This window comes from Mytilus californianus, unplaced genomic scaffold, assembly GCF_021869535.1.
Source record: "Mytilus californianus isolate M0D057914Y unplaced genomic scaffold, xbMytCali1.0.p SCAF_13, whole genome shotgun sequence".
NCBI classification, from domain to species: Eukaryota; Metazoa; Mollusca; class Bivalvia; order Mytilida; family Mytilidae; genus Mytilus; species Mytilus californianus.
This window is the reverse complement of record NW_026262615.1, coordinates 9,085,240-9,104,450: the sequence shown is the minus strand read 5'-3', so window position 1 is coordinate 9,104,450 and position 19,211 is coordinate 9,085,240. Positions and strand designations below refer to the sequence as shown.

Below are 19,211 nucleotides of genomic sequence, written 5' to 3'. Positions count from 1 at the left end.
AGTGTGCACCACATTTTTTTTGTTATTTAGAATAGACAGAAAAAATATTACAGTCATTTCTTATAATTTAATTCTTAATTCCATTTTAAACCGGAGTAAATCATGAAAAAACGTTGATGACATCAAGGTCACATGACAAAATTATGTCTATGAGCTGATAAACAAAACAATGTCAGCCAATTGGAAGACGTGTTACATCCAAAATTAAATTATTATTATATAAAAAAAGTTTAGAAATTTATATCCCTTAAATAGATGGTTCATGTTTAACTGTTACAGCCTTTAAATAGTATACGTGTGGCTCACCTACATGAATCATTGTGCATCTGTTATTAAACATGTCGCCTCTTGTTTTTGGTGGGTTAATGTTATTCAGTCTATTATAATAAGTTTTCTAAATAGTGATGTGTGGACTTTTTGGTTGTTTCTTTTTTTTGCAAGACATCAGTTTCTCTTCCACTTAGGCCAAACAAAAAAGTATGTGTGTTTACTGCCACATGCTGAAAAAAAATAGGGTAGGTAGGTAGGGACTTTTTTTTATTTTTAATATATTTTTTACATTGAGTCTATGGGAGCAACATTGTGACTTTAACAGTGCTTAATCAAAAATGGTCAAAAAAACTTTAGGGTAGGGGATAAAAATTAGGGTAGGTAGGGGTACAGTAAACACACATACTTTTTTGTTTGGCCTTATGAGTTTTGAATGTCCCTTTTATTTCTTCTGTATCATCATGATCATTCATTTTAAGATCAACAACTCATATATGGAAGGAGTTGATAGACAATTTTTGCGCTGTTAAGTTATGGTATTGGTAGACTTTGCAATCAAATTTGGAGTTAAACAACAGTTTTTCAGTATATTAAGTCTTACGACCAACTATAGCAAGTTTTCCCAAAATTGCTAAAATCATGATTTTATGGTAATTTTCATTTCAGCTATTTGACCTTATGGCCTATATGTTGATCTTGTCTTTTTGATCATTTTTGCTATTCATAGTTTCTCACTATCTATTCAAGTTTTAAGATAATGGGCAAAAACCAAATAAATTGTTAAAAATCACTTGATTTATCCTAATAAGAGTTGACCGACCCATTTCCACCATACATGTATGGAGGTATTTGTAGATAATTTTTTGTATTCAAAAGTTGCCCTCTATCTTTTGCCAAAAGGGTGGGGGGACATATTGGAACCCTCTTCTTTTATTGGACTTTTTCTGTAATTGTGTCCATAATACCCTAATCTATAAACCCAATCCAGACCCTCATAAGTGGTTAAAATTCTTATACAACTGCATGTACATTTTGTACCAAACATTATTGACCTGTATGAGTAGTGGTTCCCATTGAGCCAACCTAATAACCATTGTTGACCTGCCAACACAAGGCCTTGGCAAGCAACAGCATGTCCAATTATTAATAATGTTTTTTCCCTTCTCTGATGCAAGGCAAAATGACATACATTTTTCAATCACCAAGAGGAAATGAGAATTTACATGACAAATTGACATGATTGATAGCGACTGCTTATGATTGTTTGCTACAATACTGTATCTAATACTTACCAATTTCAGTTGTTGGAAGAGTGATTGGCACTGAAAAATTACAAAAAGTTTAAAGTTAAATTTATTTTAATGCATATATATATACATGTACAAATAATTAGCATAATCTGCAAATATTTTTACAAAATTTACTTTATTTTTAAAATAGATGGTGGCTTAGTTAAATTACTACAATTTTTAATTTACCAGTCCCAACAATAATGTTTATGTTGTACATCAAATCTATCTCAGCATACTCAATCTAGTTAGTTCAGTGGGTGAACATGTGTACTAAGTAACATGTTGATGTCACTCTGATGGTCACATGATAATGACATGATGCGTTGATGTGACCATCAGGTGGATAGTTGTCTCATTGGCATTCATATTGCATGGCATGCTGCATCTCCTTATTTTGATATTAGCATGGTACTTTTTTTTTAGATTTATATCAATTTGACAATTCTAAAAAAGGTTTAAACTTCAAAATGTGGTGGCTTTTTGGCATTGCAGTTTTGTAGATTTACACCATGTACACATGAACAGGTCTTTCTGTTATTTTTTTGTCATTTTCATTGCTCCACGAGTCATCTTCCACATACAGATGAAGGATTTATTTTGTGATTATAAGCATCAGTTTCATAACATTTGTATGAGACATGCTAAAGTTAAAGAACAGAAACTACAGATTCAGCCCTTTTTTTAATAAAAGGGGCATAACTCATGAACGGTACAAGTGACACCACCCAATTTGTGGTAATAAGCATTGTGTTTAAGTTTCATAATATTTAGTAAAGACAAACTTAAGTTAGATTAGGAAAACAAAAAAATTAGAATTTTTTTTGTTTATAATGAGACACAACTCATGAACGGTAAAGGTGACGCCACCCAATTTTGATCTTCAGGGGCGGATCCAGGATTTTGGAAAGGGGGGGGCGTAGTATTGAAGTTCGCGGAGCGAGTCGAAAAATTTTTTTGGACCTTTTTTTGGCTAAAAAACATAAAATAAGTGTAAAATGCATTTTATTTTTAAAGTGTGGGGTTGGACATTTTTGGTGCCGTATTCTCTCCATCAATTATCTATTATGAAATGATTGGATGGATCCAAAGCTATGTACTAATTTATATATTTGATGTGGGATTTGTCAGTAAAGAATGGACATGGAAAATTCTCGTTTGTTGTATGGTTAGTTAGCATAACCTCACAGATTTCTTGTTGTAAACAAGATATTCGGCTATTCAATGAAATTTACAATACAACCGACACGAAGAAAGACAAACAAGCAATTTTCATCCAAATGTTTGGTTGAAATGTTTTACCCAACAAGGGAAGTGAGGGGTTCCAAATCAACCAAAGGCTACGAATTAGTCGGAAATGACAATGAAGTTGTGAATGATGGTCGACACATGGAGACATATAGGCCACACCCAGCATGCAGGTTGCATTCGGGCCTTGAAAAAAGTATTCAGTATATCAGTTCGGTGAAACAGACATTCCGGTCAGATATGGGATTCACATGCAACCCCCCCCAAAAAAAAATTACGCCCGTTTTTTATTCATCATGTTCATGTAATGCTAAATAATTCTGTTGAAAATATTTTTTCAAATAGCAAAAAAGTGGACAAGATTATTGTTTTCAATCCAGATACGGCCAGAATTTTTGTTTAAGGCAAAAATCAGGGTCATAATTTTTTCTCTAAAATATCTCAGACTGCCCCCTCAGATCAAATGGTCCGTACCTTAGACTTTAAATCTATATCTAGAGCTTACTGGCTGGGGATCACTATTCAGCAATGTTATTAATGGGCTGGGGCGTGTGGGGTTAAACATGTTTTGGTAGGTAAATAATATTGCTGTGGAACTTTTTTTTTTCATGAGAGTGTAATAGAGTTTTACTTTCTGTTAGGTGGAATTGTGAAATAGAAGTCAATACGTTCTTGCTCAATACTTTGTCGCTTTGAAGGCGTCATGCTTGTCATCCTCTAAGCAATGTGTTACTGTAATTTGAATTTCAAAATGACTGAGTGACGTTTTTTTCGACGAACTGGTCAACTCCACCGTAGAGAATCACATGACTTTGACATAATCATTAATATATTACAGTAAATACGAGCGAAAAATGTCTTTATAAGTAATTAATTGTCGCATGATAATTAAATACACGGGAAATGGCAAAGTTCACGAAGTCTAGTCTGATTAATCATTTTACAAAATAAAAAAGTGCAAGCAAACGGGGGGCGTACGCCCTCTACGCCCCCCTCTGGATCCGCCACTGATCTTGATCTGTGTTTTGTGGTAATAAGCATAGTGAATAAGTTTTATAACATTTGGTTGCGGCAAACTAAAGTTAGGAAACGGAACCCAATTTTGGGGATGTACGGACGGACAGGACAGACAAGGGCAAAACTTAATACCCCCTTTGCTACAGTGATTGGCATACAAATAGTATTCTCCAGTTTCATGTGTCTGTCTGAAATCGGAAAAGTCAGTGTATCCCAAACTCTGTCAGGACGACAAAATGTTTTTAGTAGAAAAACGTAAAATTTCTGTTTCATTCAGACAAACCCCAAAATAGTTTGGCGAAGACTGTAGAAACTGTGTGCATTTTCTTACATTTCAATGTATTAATATTCTTCAAGGATTATGGTGGTTAATATAAGGTAGTATGCAAGAAATATGTCTATTATTGAGATTTATTATCATTTAATTATATCAGGATAGATACTAGTAGGCCAAGGCCAAATAAAATAATATGTGTGTTTCCTATTACAACATCTTTGAAAAAAATAGGGTAGGTAGGTAGGGATTTTTTTTTTTTACAATTTTTTTTTTACATTGAGTCTACATGTATATGGGAGAGAAATTTTGATTTAACAGTGCTTATTGAAAAATACCCCAAAAAACTTTAAGGTAGGCTATTTCTTCGCTAAAAATATAGGGTAGGTAGGGAAATTTGGCCTTATACATATTATGAAGGCATTTTTTCTAATCTGATATAATCATATAAATCATCAGTGGCAGATCCAGAACTTTTTATAAGGGGGGAGGGAAGGAGGCACTCAGTGACCTAAAGGGGGGGGGGGGGGGGGGGGGGGCTCCAGTCATGCTTCAGTTATTCCCTATATAATCAACAAAATTTTTCCCACAGAAGAGGGGGGGGGGGCCTGGGCCCCCCGCCCAGGATCCGCCTATGATCATGTGTATGATATCCATATATAGTCCAAGTTGTTACATAGCATATATTACCTTTCACCATTGCTAGGAGCGCAGATTCCTTATGTATTGTTTACTTACGCCAAGTTACGACAAGACTTACGGCTTTGACAGGGCTTTTCATAGTCCAAATAATTATGACGTCTTGAAAGGCTATTTTAATTTTTTTCTGTGACGCCTTCTCATTATTTGGACTAGGCTTTTCATATAACTGATAAGTAATGGAAATAATTTCTGACTTTGACAAAAACCATTACCCCCCTTTGAAGGTTGCTCCCTACTATTTTTCATATAAATATCTGATTCAGTTTATAAAACATTAATGCCATTTGAATATATATTTTTTTATTTTAAAATAAAAGGAGGGCGAACGAACACATGGCGAAAATATCATGCCATAAGGACGAACGGACTTGACATCGTTTTCAACGGTCTTGTTGTTATGAATGTTTGTTTGTTTGTATATAAATATATGGAAACGCTGATTGACAACGTTTCAACATTGCATTCAACATACTTAATGAATGTAGTGTGTTTGTTTAAGTGATTTGAGTGATCTACCCAATTTTTTACCAAAATAAATTATCTGCCTCTTGTTGCGTTTGGTTGGCTGTTCTGTTCACAAGACAAGTCGTCCCCATTTTTGAAGTTGATAAGCCACCTTCTTCTCATTAAACACTCCGCCTCAGCTTGGACTGCTTATTTTATGCCATTTCCAATGTTTGCATTCAAATGTCCGTGTATGTTTGTATAGCAGGTACAACATTTCTAATGAACAATCGGGCACAGCGTCCTTAGTGTCGTCTGCGTCATAACATCTAGATCTTTCCGGCGTTTAAAAATGAAAACCGAATCCGGACTATTACGTAACTGGGATTCCCGCTGTTCAAAGCATTTTCATTATTTCTATATTCCGTTAACTTATTAATCAAGTCTTAATGTTTTTAGTATTGTAAATACTGCATTTTCAAGACAATACAGACTGGACTCGGAAATTGGCAATCTCGATAAAAAATAAACATTTGATAATAACGTTTATAGGTAAATTGCACCGTGCATCTTGACGTGTTTTCCCCCTATTATTGGGTAAACGGAGATGTGCTAAAAATATCGGTCATAATTTTGCGAGATTTTATATAAAAATGACCTACATATCACATACATAAATGTGATATTTGGAACCTTACTGTATTCTTTTGTAAGTTCACATTTCAAATAAGTTCCAAAATGAAAAAGGGGGTGGGGGGGGGGGGGGGGGTCGGACCTTTATCGGGACTCCGGGATCGGGTGTTTTTAAGCTCGGGATTTCGGGATCCGAGAATTCTTTTTTTCGAATTTCGGGATGTCGGGATTAAAATTTCTTTAAATTCGGGACCTCGGGATTTCATGTTTTTAAGCCCCCCTCAAAATGAACTCCAGAAATTTGATGGTAGCTGTATATTTATGAATTATGAGTGATGATACAGATTAAGTGCAGTTATATTTACATATAAACATATTTCAAGTATTGTATATAAGGATACAGGCAGAGACATATATACACCGGCGCATTACGTTTGCGCGAAAAAAAAAATCAACGTTTGCGCGATTAAATAAAAATATTTATGTCTCTGGTACAGGTCATTCTTTCTTTAATATTAACATAACTATAGGTACTGAAATTCAGTGAATATGTTATATTAAAATAGGTACATTTTTTGGCAAAAATTGCAAACCCCCTTCCGTTTTTATTTTGTAGATGCATTCTTATTAACTTTATATAATTCTGAATACATACACACCAAGACACATAACTTTAAATAAGCCCGGCCCCACGGTCCCAGATTCTGAAATGAGGACCCATGCATTCTTAGCAAAACAGTATGAGTGGGGTTCATGTATAAACATAACGATACGGCCATCATTATAGTTCTTCCATCGTTATGATTTTAAACAATCCCTATGTTTTTAATCATGATACTTGTCAAAAGCATCAGGATACTTAGGGAGCTACCGTTTGATTTATTTTTAGGGGGAGGGGGGCTAGGATGAAAAATGAAAAATTTTGTCCTGCATTTTTTTTAGTTGCAATCTCTGTCCTGCCTTTTTATTTTTCACTCTATTTCGGTCCTGCCTTTTTGTTATTCGTTTATCTTGTGTCTTTTTTTTACATAAATTGCCATCCTGCCATTTTCACTGAAAACTCCTGTCCTGCCTTTTTTCAAACTTCCATCCTAGACCCCCCGCTTAAAAGGTTTAAACCCGCTGCACATGATTTGTTTGCACCTGTCCTAAGTCAGGAATCTGATGTTCAGTAGTTGTCGTTTGTTGATGTGGTTCATAAGTGTTTCTCGTTTCTCGATTTTATATAGATTTATAGACTGTTGGTTTTCCCATTTTTATGGTTTTACACAAGTAATTTTTGAGGCCCTTTATAGCTTGCTGTTCGTTGTGAGCCAAGGCTCGGTGTTGAAGACCGTACTTTGACCTAATTGGTTTACTTTTACAAATTGTGACTTTGATGGAGAGTTGTCTCATTGGCATTCATACCACATCTTCTTGTATCTATATATTGGCAAATTATAAGATCAAGAAGCATGTTTCTAGGATAAGGGCAAAAAGTTGAAAGTAAGGGGTACTGGAATAAGCAAGTGTAGGAACAAATGAAAAAAAATATCTATCCTGAAATAAATCCTCCTTTTCTATACTGGCATTTCAAATGGTCGATCGTCTCCTAATGAAATTAAAAAAACATAATCTTATAGCTTAAAAAAATGGTGTATGCTCCCGATGCCGCTGATCCCTTGGCGGACACGGGGTTCAAACAACGACCCCCTAAAACCAAAAAATTATAAAGTTGAGATTCAGATTGATGTTTGACTATCAAAGCCATAGCCTAATGTTAAGACAAAAAAATGCCAATTTGGGTAATATTCTGGCTACATTGAGACCTTGTACCTTTTTCCACGCAGTAAGCCTGAGCCTACGATCAATATTTACATGTGTATGATAGGTACAGAAGCGTCCAATTTTTTTTGGAAGGGGTGACATTGTAGAAGACCAAAACATTGGCAGAGTTTATGCTAAAAATGATGTATCATAAGTTTCCAATCAAAGGGGGCGTATGCCCTCTACGCCACTGTATTAGGAATTATTTACAAAATCACACACTCATTCGATTTTAATTGAGACAAAATGAATAAAGATAAAAACAAAGAATAGCAATTATTTTTTGGGGGGTTACGGTCTCATTTACGTATTAACCACATATCTCCTTTTATTCATATTTCTAATAAAACATGAAACTTTAGTATAACAATTGTTTCAGTTTCCGAAAGAGCGTAAAGACAATTGGCGAATGTGCAGAAATTATGAAAGTATTTGCAATTAAAAAGTGCCCGGGCGGATCTAGGGGGGAAGGGGAATGGAACCCCCCTTTTTTTTACGATCAATGCATTTGAATGGGGACATATGGTTAGAACCCACCCCCTTTTTTTCCATGATTGGGCCTGAACCCCCTATTAAAAATGGCTGGATCCGCCTCTGCTAAATAATTCATATTTAAGAGGGCTCGAGGTCACATGAAACATTTTTTTGCCTTTCAGTCCAGTTCACTTTCATGACCATCCAGTAATTTATACATATAAAGATACTGAACAGAAATTACTGCAAATATTAGACCGTCAGTCAGAAGACCAGTCAGCGTAAACAACATTCACCCCCCCCTCCCCCCCCCCATCCCCCAGAAATATATTTACTAACTGTGATTATAAACAAAATAAATTAATATAAGACCATGCAAATATCACATCCACATGTCCTTCTGATCCCTTCTGGTAAAATGAGAATAGATTTGAAAAACCAAAGGCGGATTTAGGGGAGGTGCTTACTGAAAAACAAAAATATATTTCCAATATATTTTGGAATAAAACCTTAAGCTATGATGATTTCTCCATTTCATAATGACTTATAAATATCTGATGCATTTATCTGACCACAGAGGTTTTAATAGCATCTGTGAAAAACAAAGACATCTTTTAAATAGTTTCAATTGTTACCTATAATTATTATATGTCTCTGATAATGTTAATAAATTTGCTGATAATTTCTGAGTGTCCTTAAATTTTTGGTAACTTGTTCCTTTTCAAATTATTATTTACTGTCAAAGAGAATATTGTGTTCGTGTTTTAATTTTCTCTGCATGTAAAAACTTATAGGTAGAGGCTATGTTTCGCTCCCCTGTACCAATTTATACCTTTGGAAGAAAAAAAGATCCAAGTTGGGATGCTCTCTGTTTTGCTTCCCACATCAAACAGTGAAACTTCTTTTGTTCTGAGTGTATAAATATTGTTAAAATGGTAATTAAACCAGTTGCTTAATCATAAGTTCAGGATTGGGTAAGGCTAAGCATGTAAGGGGGTGTTAACTTGTAGTAACTAACGGCTATCACTATCAGTATCAGAGACATAAAGATACATATATAGGTGGGGGGGGGGGGGGGGGGCATATATTGTATTATACATGTTATATGTGACAGTCTCTTGTAGTTATGGTAGTACATATATTTTCAGTGTTCTGGCCATTCTTTCCCCATTACTTTACTCCACAAATAAAAGTCTCATTGCCATCTTCTAACTGCTCAATAATTTAAAAGGGGGAAGGCAATGAGAAATAAAACAAATTTATATGAATATGAGTATGATTTGTAATCAGTTATAAAAAATATTATTTAAAATTAACTCCCATTGACTCAGCAGTTGCATCTAACCTTGGTGGAAATGATTCTTACCAAACAACAAGATCTAATAAGATTATTTATATATACTAGTATCACAGACCATAGATGTAATGGGTATTACATCTATGCACAGACATACATTGTGATACAGTTGTACATTATACATGTACTTGTATGTCTCTGTAACTATACCTTTTAAGTAAAATAAAATTAATCTTGAGAAACAAGGACAGTTTGAAAAGATAATTTTTTTTAATTGTGGAATAAAAATTGGTAATTTATATGTTTAAAATTTGTGTGAAATTTCTCATGTAAAACAAATGTTTTACTTTTTCACATTGATTTCTTTGATTCATATGAAAATAAGGAGATGTGGTATGATTGCCAATAAGATAACTTCACCTGAAAATTTGCACATGCATTTTTAAAATTCTTGATTCACATGTATGTACATTTAATGTGTAAATTTTAAGTTTAAATAATACATACAATAGCTTTTTAAAGGAGGATGTTGTACTAAAAGGTTTAGCATGAACTGATAATTTTAATCATTATGCAAATATTCATGTTTGCAGTATGCTGTTGTTATTTTTTTATCAGCTTATGCACTATTTATAAATATGCTCTTAAAAATGAAAAGCAATGGAAAATAAATTGTGAAAAAAATAACCTAACCAATTTGACGTGAAATTCTCTTGAAGTTAAATGTTTAATTGATGTTAAATAAGTTTTAATTTGAGAAAAAAAGATCGGCAACACAAAAATATATAATGAAAACACACGTAAAACACATGTAAAACATATGTTTTACGTGCGTTTATAAAACATACGTTTTACGTACGTGATGTATTACGCCCGTTTCTAAACAGGCGTTTTACACCCGTTTTGGAACAGGCGTTAAACGCATGTTGGCTAAAACATGCGTATTCCATACGTAAAACGTACGTTTTACAGACGTTATTTAAAACGTACGTAAAACATGCGTTGCACTTTTTGCTGTGTAAGTGTTGAATCAGAACTGTAAAAGTTGTATTGGTGCCAAGTTTGTATAGCTATATTCATGCTAACTCATTTTACACACTATAAATTTCACCACTTATACTCCAGTATTCAATACACATCATATACATAAAAATAGTACGACTACAAAGGTTTCCAAATTTGAAATATATTGTTTTTGCGCAATATTTCATTACAAGTAGCATGTACTTGTGTTGTTACTATATAATACTCAATAATACTCAAAATAACCAAAGTAAACATGACGCATCATGTTCAGCATGTCCCATAATCGGTCTCATCAGTGCAGTAAAAACGTGTCAAATATACCAGGCTTATATGGGAACAAGATTATAAAGAAAGCCATACTTGATGAGCAGACGGTAAAAGTGCATTCCGAGAAAAATTTCACTTTTTTAAAGAAAATATAATTGGCATTTTTCATTGCAGTTTTGTTTTTATTCAAACCCTCATTCCCCCTTCTCACCATTCCCCCTAAGAAAAACACAAAAAAGCATAACAATAGAAAATAAAGTATACCAACAAAAAAAACAAAACTGCAAAAAAAGTGTCTTAAATCCAAACAAGTTGTGAAAATTGTACAGTCATTTATTCATACGTATAACAGATTTAACGCAGTTGTTATTTCTTATAAGCATGTGTTTGATAAACTTTCTAAAGATGTGGCGATGTGTTCAATTTAACATTTAATATTCTTATATAATTTTGTTGATAAAAATTCTGCATTAACATTTGTTAGGATCCTACAACAGGATGCCGGATATAAAACATACCACGCTTGTCTTTCTGTCCGTCTTTTGGTGTGGTAAATGAAATGTCATTAGTCTAGTTAAAACTGTTATAACAAAATTAGTCACTGCTGTCTAAAATTCATTGAAATTAAAAGTTTCATGAAAACAGATATTGGAGGTTCGTGTCAATAGAAGGTCAACCCAATCTCAATAAAAACTCAGGAGATATCTAGTGTTTAACATCGGGTATTTATTCATAGCTCAGGAACTTAAGTTTATAAACATCTAAATAACAGAAAATTGCAAAGGTGTATAAACACCAACACAAAGTTTAAGAAAGAAAAGACAGAAAAGCTGATCACAAGTATACCTGTCTCCAAATAGGCTATTGATAAGGGGAATCATATGTGATTGATACGTTAACATTGATTAAACTGTATTGTTAATTACATACAAATACTTTGTTGGTATACATTTTCTATTATGATCTTTTAGTATTCGATGAGTACAGGCACGTATATTTCTTGTCTGATATATTAAGGTAATTGAAGGTTATCGATGTTTAAATCTCGTCAATCGACTACAAACAAACGAATCTGATAACAAACAAACACTGAGGTAATCCCTTGAAATTCAAAAAGACAGAAACAGGTTTTGTTTACAGGGTAGACGTCTCCTGCCGTGTTTTATCAAAGATATCTATCTAACCTTTTATCACTGGGACCGCTTGATGTTCGCGTGTTGTTTCACACTATTAATTGACTGATTAAACGTAGGAGTTTAGGGAAACTGAAACAAAGAGAGAAAAACTTCCTGATGAAAACATTGTAAATACTTGTACGGACGCTATCTGATTTTGTTCGTATAAACCAAGGATGGGCGGTCACTTAGCTAAAGTGTTTAACACTTGATGAATATGATTTCAAGGAAGTCGAAACGCAACGTAGGTGAATCATAAATCTAAGCCTTTCTCTTGTCTTACTATTTAATTCATACATTTCCCAGTGTTCATATGACAACATGTCAAATACATTTAAGTATTTCTTATCGTTTTGTACCTGATAAATTATTCCATTCATATAGCTGGCAAATTTAGCTGTAAAGGGCATCAGTATTACAAAATATAAAACGTTTCAAAAGAGAAAACCAATTGCGTGAGTTTTGCTACAAAATGACAGAAAATGCAATAGATCAAAAGTTTCTTTGTATGCATGCATCACCTATCATGTGAATCCACACTCAGTCAAAGATAAACAATCGTGTATATGAAAACATTTGTACATTTTCAGACCAGACGTTTTTTCGTTTATTTAAAGATCTAAGGCCGTGAAAACATGCAGCTAATGAGTTGAATTAGAAACACAAAATATTTATCAACCAATTCAGTTTTGATCAATTAAGAGATAATTTTATTGTATTTGAAGCTTGTCCTACATACAATTTGGGTTTTACTGTCGCAAATTTAGAAGGGACGCGTAGCGGAGCTGGTAAGCGGATATCTGCGACGGTAAAACCAAGTTTAACATAGGCCAAGCTTCAAGTACAATACGGTAATATCTAATTGTGTGCCAAAAAACCCCATTAAATTAGTCTATTTGAGTCCTGATTTCAGTACAAATTTCATGAACGTAAATGCCGGTGAATGATGACTTTGTCTTTGGCAACTGAACAAGGTGACGTCATATGCATACTTCTAGAATCAAATATGAACATCGCGTTTTAATCCTTGTTGTTAGCCTCAGTATGTTATATTTTTTTTAAGTGAAAAATGTGAGTTTTTTTATTTATATTTGAACAAATAGCATGTCGATTTGTTCCAGAATTGAAAATGTCGACTTTCCAAAGCTACAGACAGATAGAGAACGTTACGCTTGTTTTTCGTCAAATCAGAACCATTGATACAAAATGATTGCATTATAATTATCATTTGATGTGTGACGACATACACCGAATAAGGTGACATGTGACTGGTGTCTACAGTTATGTTTTTTTTTTCAATTCTATTAAAGTTAATTCAAATTTGATCTCTCAGCTTAATAAAAAATTTTGACTACTTTGTCTAATAGAAAATAGTGAATGGGTACAATTTTGTAAAATTATGCATTCCTTCATTCATTGGACGTATGCTAAAAACTATTTCGCAATTTTACAGGGACAGTTTCGTATATTTCTTAGAAACAGACGTACTTAATTTCACAATAAAAATTATGCGTGTCATTTTTTTAAAATGTCTGAAACATTCACGTAAGAAGAAATGTTGGCCTAACTTTAAAATATTTTGACTAATATACAGGAAGTCATTGGAATATATTTTACAGTTGCATACATAGTTGAATCTGTTTCAAATTTTGTTTGATTTTCTACAAACGTATAATTCAATTATGACAGTAGATATATATGTAGATTTTCTGTTACTTTACCATGAATTATGAGTTTGAATGTCCCTCTGGTATCTGTCACCTCTCTTTTATTGAAAGCAAAATTAATGGCAAGTTGAGAAAAAAGCAGAATAACTTCCTGATAATAGGATTGTAGACTTGTTAATCGGAGAAAACATGAATTTGTTGGTATTAAAACAAAACAATCGAAAAGTATCCACCATCAGTGTACAAACTTGAATAACTATACCTTAAAGGAAAACGAAACTCAGTCTTAGTGATGTTAGTTAGAAATCAAACTCTATTTTTATCTGGAATACAACCATTACCGGTGTAACTATGTCACATCAAATAACGATTTATTTTATTTTTTGTACCCTAAAATTATCTGCTCAGATTCCTAGTTGGCCGTCAAACCACATCTTAATACAATGATGACGTGCTTACAATTGGAATGCGTAATTTACATAAAATATAAGACATGTGTAACATAAAATTTTCTTTGTCATTCATGTGTCATTGTTGAGCAGATAACTTTTAGGTACAAGTTTGTTTTTTAAGATGTTTAACTTCGTACCTGATATGTGGTCTTCCAACGTTTTTTATACTCACGCCACTGATGAGTCTTGTGAAACACACGTCTATTCTACCAAAGTTTTAGTCTGGTAAATCTGATAATTTGTTCAGGTAATTATTCAATTACACTCAAATTACATGCAATGCTATTTAAGGCTAATTATAAATGCTAAATATATCGCCCTCGTATCTGCTCGTTAATTCTGTTAATACTATAAAAGAGATGACAAAGATACCAGAGAACTATTCAAAATCATAAGTCGACAATAGACTGACAACGCCATGGAAAAAAAGACAAAAAGACAAACAGACAAACAATAATTCACAAAACACAACATAGAAAACTAAATATTGGGCAACACGAAACCCCACCAAAAACTGGGGGTGATCTGAAGTGCTCCGACAGAGTAATCACGAAGTTAATAGATTACATGATTGACTGCTTGAAACTAATTATTTATATACAAAGCTATCATGGGTACCATGGTTCACAATCTCAGTGATACACTATCAGTGTCATCTAAATTTGAACACAAGTATTCTTTAAAGACATGTGTATATACAACTCCTAAAGCTATAACAATCTCCACATACACTAAATGATACACAATACCTATAACAGACATTATAAACATTTTGACTACACAGCAAGCGATAAAGCAAACTACATCCTGTTGCTCTGATACGATAGGCGTTCCATTAAAATTGATTTTAGATTATATATAAATGTCAAAAATGTCTCATCAGTACTGATCAAGGCCAATAAATTTCAAAACAGAAACGGACTACCCAAAGGTAATATCATAAACGGTATCATTTTTTCTGCACCAGATGCGCATTTCGACAGTCAATGTCTCTTCAGTCATGCACGAGGCCAACATATTTAAAAATCCAAAGCTTATTAAAATGATGAAGAGCTATAAATCAAAAAGGACAAAAATGTTTAGCCAAAGCCGTGCAAGGAATCAGAGCTTTTCATGAGGGAGATACAGTCCTTAACTTTAGGTAATTTCAAACATTTTGTAACAGGAAATTCCAATAACACAAAATCCGTATTTTCATGCCAGTAGCGAAAAACTGGCTACTGGGTTGGTGATACCCTCGGGGACTATCAGTCCACCAGCAGAGGCATCGAACCATTGGTGGTAATAACATAAACGATATAAATTTTTCTGCACCAGATGCGCATTCCGACACTCAGTGTCTCTTCAGTGATGCTCAAGGTCAAAATATTTGAAAATCCAAAGCTTATTAAAAAGATGAAGAGCTAAAAACCAAAAAGGACAAAAAGTATCAGCAGCTTCCACATCATCAACTTTGTTTGAAGAGAAAAATGTAAACGATAAAAATTCAATCGAATGGGATACTTCATGATATTGAAAAGGCAATTATTTTAAACAGTATTTATTAATGAAAAATAAAAAAATGAAGTAGTAAAAGTTTACATGTAATTCATATATGGGATTCGGAAACAAGTTTCGAACAACTTTTATAAATCTGTCACCCGAGGCAATAGGAGTCAACGACGATAATTGACACACCAATAGACGACCTACGTCCGACTAATCTTGAAACAGGACAAATAATAAATAACGTGGTATGCTTAACACTACTTACTGAGAATTTATGAGCACCATGATTATTATCAAACACATTTAACAGTTGACAAGACGAAACTAACCACCTTCACTTACCTCTGTTGTGAGCAGATAAGAAAAATAACAAGACCATGGTAACGCTCATACCAATGGAAACAGACTGGAGGAGTTATCAAAATTATTTGACAGTACAATCAACTTCTCTTATCACATGCATCCGACTCCTTTGTGTATTTCAAAATTATTTGACTGTACAATAAACAACCATAAACACATGCATCCGACTCCTTTGTGTATATCAAAATTATGTGACTGTATAATAAACTACTCTTATCACATGCATCCGACTCCTTTGTGTATTTCAAAATTATTTGACTGTACAATACACAATCATAAACACGTACATCCGACTCCTTTGTGTATATCAAAATAATGTGACTCTACAATAAACTACTCTTATCACATGCATACGACTCCTTTGTGTATATCAAAATTATTTGACTGTACAATAAACAACTCTAAACACATGCATACGACTCCTTTGTGTATATCAAAATTATTTGACTGTACAATAAACAACTCTAAACACATGCATACGACTCCTTTGTGTATATCAAAATTATTTGACTGTACAATAAACAACTCTAAACACATGCATCCGACTCCTTTGTGTATATCAAAATTATTTGACTGTACAATAAACAACTCTAAACACATGCATACGACTCCTTTGTGTATATCAAAATTATTTGACTGTACAATAAACAACTCTAAACACATGCATACGACTCCTTTGTGTATATCAAAATTATTTGACTGTACAATAAACAACTCTAAACACATGCATCCGACTCCTTTGTGTATATCAAAATTATTTGACTGTACAATAGACAACTCTAAACACATGCATCCGACTCCTTTGTGTATATCAAAATTATTTGACTGTACAATAAACTACTCTTATCATATGCATCCGAATCCTTTGTGAAAATATCAAACAATAAATAGCTCATGGTATACTTCGTGATGATTGAAAGGGATTGGAGGAGGTTTTTTTTGACGGAATCAAAATCTTAACACTAGACGATACTTACTACCTACATTTTGGTCCTTTGTGAAAAATCAAACAAAAGATGTGACATGGTATACTTCGTGATGATTGGAAAAGCTAGTTACAGTTATAATTGGCGTAACTAAAAACTTAACAATAAATGTTAATTACCTACATCTTGGTCCTCTGGGAAAAACGGACACACAGTGAAAAGGGCATGGTATAAAATTAAAAACGACGATACGAATTATCACAAATACTTGACAGTAAAATTGACCACACTTACAATCTACATCCGGCTCCTTTGCTAATAAAAAGACACACATGCAGACACATCAATCCGTTATATGGACTAGGTTAATTGCAAAATATGATGGACTTTATAGCTGTTAATTTCTGTTTCATTTGGTCTCTTATGGAGAGTTGTCTCATTGGCAAGCATACCACATCTTCTTTTTTATATTTAACTAATTTTACGTAAACAAAAACTCTTCTCTTTGCCTTTTTGTACTAAATATCATACAAGTTAACTAGAGAATACATTTTACAGCCCCTTAACATATTAAAATTATCACCATTATAAAAAAAATATATAAAACTGGAGATGCACTAACGTTATTTTATTGGTGAGATGTAAATTGTGATATGCATGTTGAGTTAGACTATAATATCCATATTTTGCTTATGTGAAACCAGTAGGCATATTTCCTTATACATTGTTTTATTTACTTTGACCTGATGAAATATTATGTTAAGTTGTACATGAATATATATATAATATTTATTTGATTTCTGATAATTTTTACTGCAAAAGATAAACCTTACCTTTACTTCAATGAAGATACATGTACATTCATAACCTCTGCTCACTACACCACTTCTATGATTTTAAACTGCAATTTTAGAAAGAATAAAACGAAAGAAAAAACCTTTCGGCCGGAAATTAACTACACTTGTCTTGGAAAATTTGCATTGGCTCATAATTTTTTTCTATGAGATGGACATATAGTTAACATAAGTGTTTAACATTTGTTTAAATGTACAGTGAGAAAACAAAATATTTGTTTATGGTACCTGATAATTTATTAACAAATGTACACTATAAAGTATAAAGATAAGCTTTTTAGTAGTATTTCAAAAGTTAAAACCTATAACGTACATATAACAATAAGAAGAGTTGGTATTTTCGATAATAAGAACAAGTAAATAAGCAAAGAGCAAACCTTTAAGCTATTGTAGGTCATCCACTGACTTTGATAAATGCGCAATACCAATTCGAACAGTAAGCTATGAAGGCCCCGGTATGACACTATGTGACACAATGCAAAATATGAAATCATTTTTGTGATATATATTACAACAAGGAGGGAAAACACAATAAAATATAAATAATCGATATATTCTAACTACCCAAATTTGATATTATAATTTAGAGATATGAATGTGAGAGATGAACTTATGACAAATGTTTAAACAGTCTGTGTGGATTTGTAAGACACACTTTTTAAAGGATTGATGATTGAAAACTGCAATGTAGCAAAGCACTATTTTAACAAAGTAACAATTTGAATGTGTGTAAACTCAAACGATATCTTCCAAATCATACACAGCTGTATCAGTAAAAACAATGGTAGATAACTCTTACGCTTGTAAAGTGTCGATAAGTCCTTACATTTAATTAAATGAAATCTATTTAGACGAGTGACAATAACCATAGAATTTCATTTTAAATGCACCCACCTAACATACGGCTAAATCATATACCATTCGAAAGCACATCATCTGTACTATCTTCTTTGCCCGGTCGTCAAAAATTCGTATGGTGCAGTTTCCGTCAAATCAAAATGAAAGGTCAAGGACAGGCAATTTCTAATTTTACAAGATGTCAGCATTTTATGCCTATTCTGTCTTCTGAATAATAATATTTTGTATTGACATATGAAAATCTATTAGAATAGCGCCGTTTCCAGAAATTCCAGTGAAAATGATAAAAGTAACATATTTTATTTAGTGGTACGGATCTTTTTGACATCACCAAATTTCTGCAAATCCGCCTCTTGTTAATTAAACAGTCAATTATAACAACCCATGCAGTTGCCCAAAATACCGCCATCTGCGAAAAGATAGCTTTTTAGCTGTTCTGTGGTAAACAAATTTGTATGTAGTAAATACTAGGTTGAAAAACACAAATCTTAAAAGTGCAAAATTTTTAAAGGATATAATAGACAGGAAACTCATGCTTTTAGGGAAATTTTGGGAGCGAAACTTTGATAATTCAATATTTCGGTATTTATATGTTTTCTTGCGCATGGTTTAATCCTATCAAACTACATAATTTCTTGTAAATAAATTGAGACGTGTTGCATTTATATTTACTTGCATTAA

At 33.1% G+C, this 19,211-nt stretch overlaps 1 protein-coding gene across 1 annotated transcript in view; it reads right to left on the bottom strand.

Moving 5' to 3' along the window:
• The window catches only part of LOC127723120 (uncharacterized), a 33,859-nt gene extending 16,152 nt beyond the window's left edge, over positions 1 to 17,707 (bottom strand). Inside the window, exon 1 of the mRNA XM_052229614.1 lies at positions 17,652 to 17,707. The gene's annotated coding sequence lies outside the window, so the exon portion shown is untranslated. The remainder of the gene's footprint in view (positions 1 to 17,651) is intronic.
• Positions 17,708 to 19,211: the final 1,504 nt, after the last annotated feature.